General features: G+C 37.1%; 1 protein-coding gene across 4 annotated transcripts in view; it reads right to left on the reverse strand.

Moving 5' to 3' along the window:
- Positions 1–16000, reverse strand: part of NCOA2 (nuclear receptor coactivator 2) — a 328149-nt gene that overhangs the window by 214312 nt on the left and 97837 nt on the right. Inside the window, exon 4 of one of the 4 annotated variants that reach the window (XM_019527777.1) lies at positions 2985–3042. The exons of the other annotated variants lie outside the window; for them this stretch is intronic. The gene's annotated coding sequence lies outside the window, so the exon portion shown is untranslated. The remainder of the gene's footprint in view (positions 1–2984; positions 3043–16000) is intronic. 4 annotated transcript variants of the gene reach the window in all.

A 16000-nucleotide genomic window follows, 5' to 3' on the forward strand; every position in this document is an offset into this window, starting at 1 on the left:
GCAGTTTTACACATTTTATGATGATTTAAGAAATGAATTTTTAAGCATTCAAAATGTAAAACACCTTCTGAATGCCAAGTGCCTGATATATAACTTTTGTGCAAACTGATTTCTCCAGACAGTGAAATCAAATGTGCATGTCATCAAAATTCTCCTCACAAGGTTTACAAGAAGCTGTCAAAAGTCTTGATATGTATGCCAAACTGCAAAAATATTTTAATGTAATGAACAGAGTAAGTAAACACTTCTCAGTTGAGCTCAGTCCTCGATTCCCATGCAACTAAAAAGATATATGAGCACCAAGGACAAGAAAGAGCAAAACCCTGTGTGCACGGGAACTGGCACTTACACTGTGCAGGGCTCATTTCTATCACTAAACAGGGAATGAGTTTGGCCAGACTTTGCTTCATGACTTTACTGGATTTAAGCTCTTTACTAATATTTTTGCTACAATTTTCAACACCTGTGCTTAAGTAGATACTATGTAAATTATTATAATCTTATTAGCTTTAAGTGGTCACATCTCCAAACATGGGAACTGCTGCTGCTTTATCCAATCAGCTTTCACTAATCTGCACACTAATAGTTGCTCTTGCTGTGCTTTGGGATTGACTGTCATGAGGTCAAAATGGTGATCTAAGCTAAAACATTCCCCCTGCCCCCCCGTTTGGTGTTTTTTTCCTTATAAGGACCAGCAACAATCTAATTCTAACTTGTCTGGAAACCAAAAGTTATTGAATTTCTGCTTTTCTTTTACATTTTAAAGTTAATTGGTACAGCATACATATCACATGCACATGTTCCTAGTGCTCTCTACTACTTGCACTATCCTCTTAGATGTCTCACACTAGACATGTCTCTCTCTAATAGGAAGCACATACACTGTAAAAGCAAAATCTACTTAAATACCTGTAGAGATTACACACTAAAGCAAGCTAAAATTAGCTTTCCTTTAACAAATATTTCAGCACAATTTTAGTTTCTTATGTATATATGCCTATATTCAAACTGCTCTGTGCCACTGACATCACTGAAAGTTTTAGGAAATGTGTTCATTTAGCAAGGTTTAAATGAACCATTTGCAAAATGTTTTGACCCCTGTGGATTTCAAAGAACAAATGATTACTATTAGGCCTCAAGCATAAGAGTACCAGAATAAATATAAAAAATATTTGTTTTGTGGGGAACACAATGGCTAGCACAGAGGTAGGCAATGTTTTCAGCAGGAATGCCAAAAAAACTGCAATGTCTACCTTGTAAGGTTCTGGAGTATCGGCATGCCAGAAAAACAAAACCAGGGCGGGCAGGTACATGGTAGAATATGTTGCATATTAATATAGTTAATAATCATAAATGTTGCTTTTTCTGTAAATACCAGGTATTCTAAAAATTCTAAACCTGGTGACAATAAGTGAAACTACATATACTACCTTTGTTCTTGTGTATTCAGTTTCTTTGTTAAGCATGTTGTGATGAGAGAGAGAAAAAAAAAATGAGAGAAAGAGAAAAAGGAGGGGAGAGACAAAAGAGAGAAAGTTAAAGAAAAACCAAAGAGAGAACAGAAAAAGGGGAGAGAAAGACAGAAAAAGGAGAGAAATGAGAAGAAATAGAAAAAAGGAGAGAAAAAAAAAAGAGGAGAGAAAATGAAAGAGGAGAAAGGAGAGAAAAGTAAGAAAAAAAGGAGAGAGAGAGGGAAAGAGAAGAGAGGTAAAAAAGGAAAAAGATAGGGACTTACCAAAATCACGGCACAAGTGGGCTGCGTGGCAGCACCTTTAATTTTGCAGGTTCCCTCGTAAGCCCCCCTACCACTGGCTGGTGGAGGGGCTGCACTTGCAGCTTACTCCTGGTTGGCAGGGACGTGACAACTGCAGTTTTAAACGTGATGCCATTTTTGCCTCCCTGTTGCTGATTGGCCAAGGGACCCCAGCAGCCCCACTGCTTGCTGCTGACCACTGGAGAGGCAAAAACGGCGCCATGTTTAACATCACAGTTTTCGTTCCCCTGATGAATTGAGGAAGAGATACAATTCCTGTGGGGTGAGGTGGGGTGGGGTAGGGTGGGCTGGCCCAAGTGGGGAGGAACCCAGGGCACCGGGTGAGGGGGTCTGGGAGAAGCAGGGGAGCCACTTCCTGTGGTGTGCTAAAGACAATATCTCCACCAGCCACTAACTGGCACTTGTGCCAGGGGTCGCCCATCTCTGGGCTAACATTTATTTACTTTTTAATTACTTGACAAAAATGGAGCAGTAGCATTATTTTAAGCCATTCACCTATTCAAAGGATGGGCTATTTCACATCAGGAAATAGCCAACTTGAGGTTGACTGAATGTTCCATATAAAGACATTGACTGTCTCCTTTCAAATACTAATGAAAAACATTAATTAGACTAGATAAATATTGATTACCCGAAACTGCTGGCTCAATGCAAGGTAATATGAAAAGATAGGTGACTGCAAACATTTCTGTAATTCCCATCAGACATACGATATTCTGTGTTAAAAACTGAACAAAAAAATTCTTCTGAGAGAAAATTAAAAGACACACTTTTCTTCTAAGTGGATTCAAGCTATAGCATGAGAAAATGTTAACTTTTTTGAGTCCTATTTTCAAAATGCAGACAAAGTGGAAAATAAATTAGATATAGCTAGGTAGCAATGGAAGAACATTTACCTAACTAATATTGTACACAGAAGTTTCACCTACTCCTAAAATTATAGATAAGAACTTTTTTTGCAAGTCAAGTTGGAAATATTTCCATACTAAAATTGAACAACACTAGAAGAACCACTACCTTTTTTAGTTCCAGCTAAGAATATGTAATAAGTAAGTTATTCTAGAAGGAGAAAGAATGTGTTAAAATAAAGTGTATAAACTTTATATTCTTCAATGAGATATCCATTTTAAGTCACTAAAAACTTGAGAATACTATAATAATGCTTAAATATGTTTCTGCAATTTAAATAAGTGAACATAAAGTAACTCACTTCATTTCAGAAGTGTGAAACTTGTTCCTTTCCTGATTTTCTTCATCTATTGTATACACTGAAAATAACAGCAATATTTAACACATGATTTTTTAAATTTTTATATACATAATACTAGGACTCAACATACAAGATGAGCATGCATACACAACAAACACACGTGTCTAAAACACTACCCCAACTTTATGATGCAATGTCAAAAACATCCTTGTGAGATGGAGCGGCAGGTAACAATTATATCTATACAAATGGAGAAGCTGAGAGACCAATTCTGTGATTACCCTAAAACCATTCAGCAAGCCAGTGACAGAGCTGACAGCAATTTGAATCCTAGTACAATACTCAATTCCTTTAGATAATTTTAAGGATACTCATGAATGGTAGAAAGAGGATTCTTATGATTGATAAAAGGATTCTAAAGTAAACATACCATATTTTCTCATATACAGTACATACCTTTTCTTCCAAAATCAGCCCCCATTCCCCCAGAACTGGGGTATGTGTATTAAGTGGGGAAGCTGATTTTCTACCCAGGACAGAAGCATTCTGCTTTGACTCCTGTTGTGGCATTATTATTCAGGCAGCTGAGATAATGAATTAACTTAATGGATCATTGTTCTTTACCCTACAAGTGTTAACAAGTGATTTCTCTTTTTCATAGAATCAGAGAAGAAAAAGGTCATCTAGTCCAATCCCCTGAGGATCATCCCTATCCAAACCATCCTAATACAATCAGTAATCTAAACTCTACATAAGACTACTGTCAACCTTGACAGCACAGACCTAATTATCCTAACCTACCACAGGTAAAGCAGCCGAGCAGCCAAGGACCTGCTTCTAAAGAAGGTTGTTAATATATGCTCAAGACTTAAATGGTCTTTATAAAGCTAACCCTTTTAAGGGCAATTTTGGTGTCTGCCAGCTGTTCCTGGTCTTTCTTTCATTCCCCAGTTCTTTATTTCTTTTCAAAGTCTCCATCTCTTTTCAAAATCATTGATCCACCTATGGAAACCAGTCTTCAGCAGCTGCTAGGGTTTCAGCCTTACTTAAGCAGGAAAGGGAAGGTAAGTCAGTTGAAGATAAGGCTCTGTCCTTGTTCTATGCAGCCATAACACCACGGGAAAAAAATCTTCATTCTGCCTTTCATAAATAAGTTGTGTATTATATTCCAAAGTATACTGTATTCAAGAAAATATGGTATACCTTTATTTTAAGGAAAATGCATCAGAAGTATTCTAGGGATACAAACATACCACCAATGTTAATAATATGTACAATTTTGACCTGATGATCCTTGAGATTATCATTTTCAAGCACTTACCAACCAATAAAAATCTGTTTATGTTGACTACCGCACTTAAGAGTTGAAATTTTCTTTCAATCTATTTTATCCATCTAGAAAATTTACTTGTTAAGTGAATTTATCACGCTTCTACAGTAGCCACTAAACTATTTAAGTGCTTCAAACCTTTCATCATCAGCTCTTTCCTAGGGGTGCAGACATGGCTAAAATGCATTGACTTGCACCAGGAAGAGAGATGCTTGAAGTAAAACCTAGTTCTGTCAAAACACAGTATAAGATTCCGTATTCATTTTTTTAAAGACTTTATTATTAGTGTTTGAACCTTCTTTCCTCCAAAAAATTGTTATAACATTTATATCATCATCATCATATGCTTCCAATTTCTAGTCTCAGTAAAAGTCATTCTGGAAAACCGAAGGAAATTTTTTTGCAAACCACAGATATAATAAAGTAACCTCCCTCAGTGGATTGATCTAAAAGCCTTGATTGCCAATACTCCACCTCTCAACATCTGGCACAGGAATCAGATTACAAGCTAGGCAGCAAACTGAGAAGCAGGGAGGGAGAGAGAAAGGTAGTAGCTGGTTAACAAATACAAGCAAGTATGCCTTCTATGATACCCATCTTTTACTTGATGTCACTATGTCAAGCTGATCTGAAGGCAATCACACACAAAATGAGTATCCATACCATCCTCTCCCTCCCTCTTTAATCGGATCCATGAAAAGCTGGTTACAACAAAATATCCTTCGATGACTTAATAACTGTAACTGTGCCAAAAGCGCAATTTAGAATTTATTGTGCTTCTAATTTTGTTAAGTGACAGCATAAAGTTCACAGAGAGAAGACAATCTTTATCCTCATATTCATAAAATTCTTCTGCTTTACATAAGCTAACAATCTAATTTGCCAAATACTTCACAGGTAAACACCACAACATTTTAAATGCCCATTTTTAAATGACAGAGAATTTTTTTAACCAAATAAATAACGTGTACTATTTCATTCAGTTTTCACACACACAAAAAGACTGTTGAGACATAGTTATATTTAATAACAATTGTTTAATAATGTTAATGATAACTAATTTTGTTAGATCCCTTGATTAAAAAAATATACCTTTTTCCCAAATCCATAGCAAAATAATATAAAACCTTCCCCCGGCATGTAGAATTCAGCAGCCTACTATAGTCCAAAAGTTCAAAAATAATTCAAAATGTTCAAAATGATTTTCTGTTCAAATGCCAGCTTGGCAAACCAGTCAGGAAATCATTAAGTTAAATAACAACAACAGAAGTTGAAATCTTTTGGCTTAACTGCTTGATGGTCCATACAAAAATGAAACAGGCAACTGCAAATACAAAACTTTCAAAGACGCACTGTATTAGAGTTACAAAACTGACTTCTCCCGTATGCCTGGTGTAATATGATCATAATTGCCAAGAAAGGGCAAGAGACTGACTATGTTAAATCCCGCCATCTGTAGGTGCTTTACGCAGCTCCATTTGCTGTAGCAAGGTCAAAAGTTTACAGTATTTTCACTTGTTCATAACCAATCACAGAAGTCCTTGTTATGTGTAATCTTTGACCCATTCTCAAAGCATTACACAGTCGTATGCTTATACTGAAAAGACCCACACATTTTAATAAGAATACACTTCTTGTTGGTTAGCTTAATAATTATTATTTCCACATTCAGTAAGCATACTGAACATATATTGTTCTTCCCAGTCCCCTGGAATGCAGCAACTACACTTCATTTTTCCCTTTAAGTTGCTACTGAAGCTCTGACTTTGCAATCAGGAGCAATGTGGAAGTAGTGACTGGAAAGCATTCACCGCAGGACAGTAGTGTTAAAAGTAAGTGGACCCAACTGTTAAGTTGTACAAACAGAGAGACAAGATGCTCCCTCACTCACTCCAATTATTTAAACTAGGCCTCACAATGAAAACACCAAAGCACTTAGTCTTCAACAATTAGGATTAATGACTTGAGAGGAGTCACAGAAAGTTATCCCATTACAGAACACAGTAGATTAAAAAAACTGATGAAATAAAAATCTCTTAAGCAGAAATTTATACTGGAGAACTGGGTAGAGGGTTTTTTTCTCACTTTTATTAAAAATATTTTAAAAATTGGCTTTACTATAACATAGATTTCTGCTAATTAGAACATGCCAAAGTAGACAGCTGGGCTTACTACCAAATTCACTTTTGACAGGCAGATGGCCCAAAAGCAACATTACAATATATAGTGCTACCTTGATTATCTCCAAACTCCTTTATTCACACAATCATTAATTCCTAGAAAGTAATCATACAGCAATAGATAAATATCAATAAAAGCAAGCAGAGGGAGATAATGAAAGCTAACTTCAGAGAAAGGTGAGACTCTTAATTCGAGGTTATAGTAGTTTTTAAATCGCAGTTCTGTTACATGACAAATTACATCTAAAAAAAAAAAAATCACTTCAACTTATCATACAGTCCTAGAGGAAAGCACACAAACCACACAAAAGTCATGCATCCTTTAATATGAAAGGTAGGGGAGTACAAACGACACTTTTCTTATGTATGAGCAAACAAATTACACAAACACTGTTTTGATAGTGACTCTTTTTTCTCCTACCAGTGTAATCTATTTGCGAGACCACACACAATAGGCAAGTCTTATCAAAAACTGAACAAATCTGTGGTTACAGAAAGTTCTGAATCAAAAGTGACTTGTTTGATTTTTCCTTATGTCTACAAATACTTACTCATCCAGCCAGGGAATAAAAACAATATTACATTTATTATCAAGGGAGTAGTTCTCAACCTTTTTAGATTCAAGACACCCTTCATTAGGGTCAAGACAGCCCTCAGAAAATGCCAGCTCTTACTTTTCACTTACTGTTTGACTTCTGAAAAATAATAGAGCAATTCTTTAATTGCAAAGAACTCAGGATAACTCAATGAGTCAGAACAGTTTTAACACTATGAAACCCTATTTAAAAATCTATAGGTTTATCTTGTGAATCCTGTTTGCACACTATTGCACAACAGTGCTCACACTGTGCAGCACCCTTGACTGCATCTCAAGGCACCCTGGTTGAGAATCATTAGGCTAAGAATATTAAGCACTCTGATTAATTAACAGGAAACCATGAATAATCAAATGAAGACTAGTAGTTTGCGATTGATTTATAGCCAAATATGTTTACATGCCACACAAAAATAATTGTAACCACCACAAACATTTAAACTCAGAACAAACAGCATGCAACAAAAATTAATAGATTTTTAAGGACAGAAGTGACCATTACATTCATTTAGTCAGACCCCTATATAAAATTTTACCAGGTAATTCCTTCATCAAGACTGACATACGGGCTTGTACAAGGTAAAATAACAATTCTTTCTTGCAAACTACTGGCCCACCTCACAACTGCTGACATTACAAAATCGATGGTCAAAGTCTGTTTGCACAGAAGTTCCTACATGTAAGTTAATATCACATATTTGGAGAAGTGGAAAACTTCCAATGTCCATTCTGACACTTTGTTAGTAGAAACTATTTCTTGTTCCATCAACAAAATGCATCTTAGCCAAAAAACTAGAAAGCTTGAAACAGTTTTGAGCTTTTCTACCTACCTTGTACATGAGATGATAAAAGTGCATACGGAAATTTTCTTCCTGTTATAAGAGTAATATTTTTGCTTTGCAAATCTTTCACTTTACTCAATAGAAACTGAGTTTTTACATGCAGAGAATTTCATAATCTCTCTTAGAGACAGAAAGTAAAGACGACAAAAGAGCAAAGGGAGGTAACCGCGCTTAAATGAAAAGGAGACTAGATCCTGGGAAAGGGCGCAGAATAACCCTGTAATAACGAAAGATATGAGGGAGCAGTGGGGGAAAAGGAAATAACAGTGTCCTTCATCTAAGAGAGTTTAATAGGTACACTATTTTAACTGATACCAACCTGGAAAAAAATATATATTCTAAGGAGAAGCAAGACAAAATACCTATAGAAAAGTAAGAGTAGAAGGGACTTCCCAGGTCAATGAGTCCAGTTCCCTGATGTCACTGGCCTTACCAAATTGCCTTATTAAATCACTTCAATCAAACTCAAATAGCTGATCAAGCTCAGGAGTTGCCTCTTTGGAAAAATCTGTAAAACTACCTGTTGGATATCTACAGAGAAATCTACAAAGAATCCTCAATCCTTCAAAAAGCTCTAGGTTAAGGAGAATGAGCTTTAAAGTTCTGAGATAAACTTGTCCAAGCCTTCCTGGAGAAAATTAATATTAATGGAAAAAAGTTCCAAGTGCATGACAAGTGAGGCAATTTGTCTATGTGGAATTTAAAAATATCTGGTCAACTCCCACGCAGGAGACCTAGGTTTGATTAGATATAACTACAGCCATTGAGGCACAATGTCTGGACTTGGTCTGGCCTTTGGATACGGTCTCAATGCTCTAAAGGTGGGGATGGAAGGTCTGGGCAGCCTCCACTCCCCCATACTCCTCCCTAGGTGTATGCGTCAAAGGTCCTAGTGACCCTTCATGCACATGCCATGATCTAGAAGGAGTGACAGTTGCCTACTACCATTTAATGGTTTAGCTATTTGCTATGAGGATTGCTATCATGTAGCTGTCAGACCAAGACCAACTGAGAGCCATTAACATAAATAGTCTTCCTTCCAACCTACTTGATAACAGAGATGACTGCAATTTAGGTAAAGTAAATTCTACTCATATTATCAGCAGAAGGAGGAGCCTCCATGAAAAATCCCAGGTGGAAAACAAGCAAGAGGGCTAAAACTGGCTTTTCAAAAAGCAGACTCTGGAACACAAAAGAACAGCCTGTCCAAATAATGGATCTTCTTGACAACCTATCCTAAACATATACTGTACCTTGAAGAGAGCCTGTTGTAGGTACCCAGGAGGTTTCATAACCAAAAAGAAGAGAGAAATCTGCGAGACAAAGCCATAAGATCCATGACAGGTTTAACCAACAACCAAAATGCTCACGAACAGTGAAGAGATGACAGGTGGAGAAATGTGTGTGCAGGATTTTTTATAATTGTTCTTGAATCTGAATCTCTTATTCTTTGTCTAGGAGTAAAAGGTGATTAGTTTAGAAATTTCTTCACAAAATCGTATTTCCTTTAACTGCAACATGTCTCTCATGGGGTCAACAATGGATCTTCAGGTAATGTATTTCTATTACCAGGAGCTCATGCAGGATTATGGCACAGGGGGACAGTTGTTTCTGTTCAGTATCAGCTATTAACCAGAAGCCAATATATAGCATCATATGAACATAGCTATAGTAACCATTTATGGCAACACCAGATTCTTTTATTCAAATCCCAGTTCATTCATCTTTGATGATTTCCATAAAAGGACTGTTCCTGTAACAGCACATACAGCTGCATGGAAAGGAAGAAGTGGTTTTAAGTACACCCAACCTAAAATTGGAAATTTAAAAGCTTGATTTAATATTGTTGTTAGCTCCATCTGCATTCCCCTGTTCCATACCTGTTGAACAGGAATAGAAAACCCGCATTAAAATTCTCTATTTAAAAGGCAAAGTGAGAACTAAAAATATATTCAATTATTCTTTGGATTTTATAGATGCCCTTTTTAAAATCAGATACAAGGCTTCTTATCCAACGTGGCTGTATAGCATTGCTATTCACTTGTAAACAGATGGTATTTTTCACTCCAGAGGAGACTGAACTTGAAGGATGAATAAATTAATTCAGATTTTAAATTGAGGAGACAAACACGCCAGCTATGCCCATGTGAAACTATAGAACAACATGATAAATTTCACACATTTGTACCTCTGCCCTCCTTAGCTATGCTCTTCCATTTCCACCTGGACTATTTCTATCTTTCAGAACTTCTCAGTTTTAAACTAAACAAACCACCTGACACAAAGATCCTTTTAACTATATCTTTACTACAGAATCTGCAACTTGCATATGTAGATAGAGACAACTGTTCTAATGGAATTTGTTTTTGATGACCTGCATAATTTCCTTCTGTGTTTACCATTCATATGGAATGCAGCCATCCTAGGATAACAACCCTTTTTGGCCTATACCACTGTGTGCTCCAGCCACTTACGCAACTATAATACTATATGTACACATATGTGATTTTTTACAACCCATGTTTGTAAATTCATAAGTTTATATAATTTATAAGCACATACATATACAACTAGCTGAGAAGGTGGGCATGAGTGCTCTTGCGCCTTAATTCTTGAACATAAAGTTTCCAGATTCCCAGAAAAAGGCAGCATAAAAACAAGATGCACAAACTTCCTTCTAAAAACAATTAAAATTCCCATTTTAATTTAAACTTTAGAGGGGTATAATACATTGCATATATAAACGTCTATGTGAATTACATACCTTCGGTGCAGCATAGAAGCTTATGAATATTGAAGGTACTTTTCCAAAATCAGTTTTATTAAAATGTATGCAAGTACATGTCCATGAATGAGAATTCCATATCTCAATGTATGTAACTGACCACTGTTCTGTTTTGGAATTAGCTACAGACCTATCCTTTATCCCAGTAATTATACGCTTTTAAGACAGAACAGATTAGTTAACCAATTTCACCATATCATGTATAATTTTGATGTATTCATGATCTTAATCTAGGGAATCATCTATGAAGAAAAATACAAGACACTAAATAAAGAAATATACGAGTAGCTCTAACTAAAATACTGTATAACTGACTGGAGTTATTTTATAACAAAAAATGATATAAGTACTAAGTAGGTGAATTAATATGTAGCCATCTTCCTCAGAGCAGCAGCTTTAAAGTTCCTTTAAAGCAAGCAAAGCACTGAAGTAGAGGGTAAGAAGTTCAGCTCCATTTTTAACAGTGGGTTAAAGACAACAGGTTACAAGCCTTTACTGCAACTGAAAGTTTATCATTTTCACTTGGAATGGAAAACATTTAATAAGAACTACTGTTTTTCACAGAACACACTCAATTCACTTTTCATAAATCTTTCTCCTGAATTATATCTGACACCTCTTGGAAGTTTGAAGCTGAAATCTGTTCTCTTTCTGCATGTTTTTCTCTTTCATCATATGGTACACAGTGGTTTGTTATCGTGGGGCTGCTGGCATCATTTTTGTTTTTTAAATTCTTTTTAGAAAAATAGCATAGGGCCCTGACAACTGTTTGAGCTCTTCCTGGCTAATCTCAGTGAAGTAAAAATGGTTTAACTAGCGGACTAAGACTTCTGCCAGCATATAGGATCCCCGGCTGGCACACAGCAGAGTGGGTCTGTTGCCCAGGAGTTTCACAGACTGACATATTTAAAAAAGCAGCCACCTGGTAATTCACCCCCTCTGGTCCACATTGTGCCTAGCAGTTTTACTGGAAAGTCAGAAAAGGGGACTTGCTCCCCCCCTCTACAGAAAAGGCTCTTTCTATCATATCAGAGGTAGAATAAGTAAGGGAAGTCTACTGCAGCTGGAGTTTTGTGAGTTCTATCTGCCTATTGCCATTGATATACACCCCTTAGAGAGAGAAAATACCTTTCAAGGAATCTTTCAGAAGACAGATGGGCGACTGTATGCACTACTAACTAGACAACTACTGCTGCTTCAGCAGCAGAGTAGAGCTTCCCTATAAAACTTTCTTCTCTTGGATAGCATCACACTTGGCTCTTCTGAGCAAGCAGCACAGACCAAGCACATTGCAGTAACCTTAGGTATTTGCTGTGCAAGTGCCTGGATGTTAGTAGAGCCAAAAAAAGGGAATGCAGGCTCCACTGGCTAAAGAGGCAGAGCTTCTGTCAAGGACACAAAGCAGCATAAGATGGCTTTGATACAATATGGAAAGATGCAGGCACAACAGAAGCATTCTTTTCTCGTCTGCTTTTTTGCCATGTTAAATGCCTATGCAATGGGATAAGAAAGATGAGAAAACTTCAGAAAAGGACTGTCCAAAAAAGGCTGAGCAATCAGGCTTCAAAAAATTAATGATAAAAGATTCTGAATAAAGCCAATTTGTAATGGAATGTTAGAAGTGAGGTCCCTAAAGAGAGAAACTGTCTACCAGCTCTGTAGCAGGTTTTGCTGCCCCATGCAGTTTATGGTGGCAAGAAGCCAACTGGCAAGCTCTTCTATGAGTTTGGAATCAAGCCAGTCATACTCACAGGTCTTATTTCTATTGCCAAGATGAAGGGGAGACTGAAGATCCTGTTGTTTGGCTCTGTGGACCTGGTAGTGACCAAGAGTATTTGTTTTTTAAAATGTTCTTAAGTGAGTCAGCTTCTCTTGCCATGAAGTGACAGAATTATAAAAACAATACATTTAACTAAGCTAAACTGAATGAACCACAGATTGTTAATTACATGGCTATTTGCACTTTGACTGGAACAGACAGTATGCTGGTTATGACTAAATTGGGCTTTACTCTTACTACTGCATTGAAGCCGTATTTATGATAGCTGAAACTATGCAATTTATATAAATATATGCATTTCCTGTTGAACCAAGTCCCATGCTACTGTTTAACTCACCATTCCCAATGCCAGGTGTATGTAAAGCATGCTACATTTTAAAGACCACATATTTTTTCAAAATATTTTATTTTTATTATTGATTTCATATTTCTGTGTCCACTGGAAACTTGTTTTTAAATTTCTATACTACTAGAGCTCTAACACATTCCTTCAGTGTCAGAAACCACGTATGTTTCACAAGCATCATCCAGTTTCAAAAACATATCTGTCCAACAGGGCATAAAGAATCTCTGGTGACATGGTCAATTAAAAACTACAGGGCAGGTACTTAAATTACATACCGCAGTGGCAAACAAATTATATTCTGAACTCCATGCACTGACACTGGTGTCCTTTTCTGTTCAATATACGATATTAATCACAAGCAATTTGTAACAGCAGTTTTGTCACTTTAAACAATATATCACTAATTCTTATTGTAGCAATTTGCCAAGTAAGTATATGTTCAGATCTATAGGCAATCCTTACTCTTCAGGCTGAACATACTTGCACACTTACCTCACAGGGGTTAATGAATAAAAACCTATTTTACTGCAAGACAATTTTTAAAATACTGTTTATCACAAAATGCAATGTGCACACCAGTAGTAAATTTCCTTCTGCAATTTTTCTTACTTCCCTTGATTATACTAATTGGGCTCTCACCAAACCCAATTTCTTCAACAAACGCAATCACACAAATCAATGCTCTGCCCTTCTGATGACAGTTATTTTCCTAACAGACTGTAACAAAAAGGCACACACCAACTTACTGCATCACTCAATTAGGAGTAAATGGATTGTGATAAAGAAAACTTGTTCTTTATAATACATCCAGTAATTTCTCATGATAAAATATGACAGTATCCCTTACAAAACAAAGACTGTTTATTTTTTATTTATTCCTTTAGATGCTGTTTAAAAAAAAAACCAAAAAATTGATGAGGTTTTTTCTATAAATCTGAAATGCATAAAAGCAAGATCACAAAATCCTTAATATAAAAAGATGTCTGCACCTCAATCCCATTTAACCATTTCCCCTACTAGACCACAACCTCCCACACGTAACCATCAGATTCTTCAACCACTTTCCTACCCTCATACCCATCAAAATACATTAGCTCTGCAGTGTCCTTAGAAGATGAACACATGTGGATTCTGAATCCCAAAAGAGGATGCTCTCCTACCAGCCCCCTGTCTCAGGCACCTCTTAATAACTACAGCTGGTGCAAGAAAGGGGTCTCTGATCTGCGACTCCAAATTCTACTACCATTGAGCTATCACAGCTTCTTAATTAATCTTTCCAGAAACAGGAGATTCAGAGCAGGGGTTTGTGCACTTCCCAAATGGAAGCACATGCCACAATGCGACTTCCCCACACTAATTCAGGGAGCCACTGACCACTTCCAGCAAAAATGCACTCAATATTTATCCACTGTTCTTAATGAACCTGGAAGAGTTCAGTTAGGCTAAGTACAGACAGTCAAAAAACCCAAGGCTGAATCAATCTAATCTTTGCTGGTCAGTCTAAGCTGAGTAGATTGAACAGACATTCATTTTTTTTATTCCAGAAACGCAGCCACATGCCTGTAGTGGTACAAGCCAAAAGCCAGCGGGGGGGAGAGGGGGAGCAGGCAGGGAAGGGTGGCACTAGGGCATGCCACCCTGCTCAGCTGGAGCAGACAGCTTGGGCCAAGGCTAACCCACCCTCCCTGCAAGGTGAGGTTTGTGGGGGAGGTGTAAAGCATCCTGGGATACTGGTGGATGGTGAGTTAACTTGAATCTGAAGGGGATCTGGGAAGGAAAAAAGTTCAATAAACAAATTTAACTTAAATCAGTTAAGTCTGATACTATATTCATTGAGGTTTATCTTAAACTGGCTTCAGCCATTCTGAAAGTGATTTATCTGCACTGAATGTCTGTTGTGTTACAGATCTGAATTGGTTTCCAATTACTTATACCAGTTTGCATGTAATTTCTGTGCCTAGCCTTACAGGGACAGAACTCCCAAAATTTTTAATCTTCTGGGAGCCTGCTCTTTCTGCATGAAAACAAACAATTAAATTCAGATCTTTCTGACTTTAGCCAAAGAAGAAACATGAATATTTTTAATAAGAAAAAAATTGCGTCGAGTGGGAGCAACACAGATTAGCTAGATTATCCAGCATCCAGGATGAATTTTGCTGTTGAAGATTACACAAATGTTATGATGAAGGCAAAAGTGCCTTTCTTCAACTCCAGCACAACTACAGCTTAAGAATTCAATTACTCTAAGTCACAGTCAGACTTGGCATAAAACTTCCAATTCTTGGCACAAGAATTTCCCTTGAAGCCCACTTCAGTGATCTGAGAAAGACAAAGCTAAGCAAATGGGAGCTCAGGCAATCATAAATAGTGAAGGACAGTCTCCACTCCTGTCCATACTTCCATGCCCCATCACAATTCCCTCTTATTTCTTATCTTCCCCATTTCCATCACTCCCTTATACTCTCATGTTATCAATATCCCCCCACACACAATACTGTATTGTGAAGGAAGAAATTAGCAAAACCAGTACACAATTAACACAGTTATATTTCCTCTCAACATGATCATTACAAATCAAGGAAAGCATTTATATAGCTCAGTTTCACATCCCAAACTACTTATGTGCCAGGATACTCAAATACATTCCCTTAAAGAACAATATAGATAAACACAATGTATTGAATCACAGAATCATAGAAAATTAGGTTTGGAAGGGACCCTCAGGAGGTCATCTACTCCAACCAGCTGCTCAAAGCAGAACCATCCGCAACTAGATCATCCCAGCCAAGGTTTTAGCTAGCCAACTTCTAAAAACCTCCACGGATAGAGATTCCACAACCTCTCTAGGTAACCAGTTCCAGTATTTTACTACCCTCCTAGTAAGAAAGTTTTTTCCTAATATCTAACCTAAACTTCCCTAGCTTCAACTTGAAACCATTGCTCCTTGTTCTGTCATCTGCCACCATTGAGAACAAGTCTCTATCCTCTTTGTAATTACCCTTCTAGTAGTTGAAGGCTACTATTAAATCCCCACTCGGTCTTCTCTTCTGTAGACTAAATAAGCCCAGTTCCCTCAGCCTCTTCTCAGAAGCCTTGTGCCTCATCCCCAAACTATTTTTATTGCGTCCCACTAGACTCTCTCCAATTTGTCCACACAT

Source organism: Gavialis gangeticus, unplaced genomic scaffold (genome assembly GCF_001723915.1).
Source record: "Gavialis gangeticus isolate Ggan-Ray unplaced genomic scaffold, GavGan_comp1, whole genome shotgun sequence".
NCBI lineage: Eukaryota > Metazoa > Chordata > Crocodylia > Gavialidae > Gavialis > Gavialis gangeticus.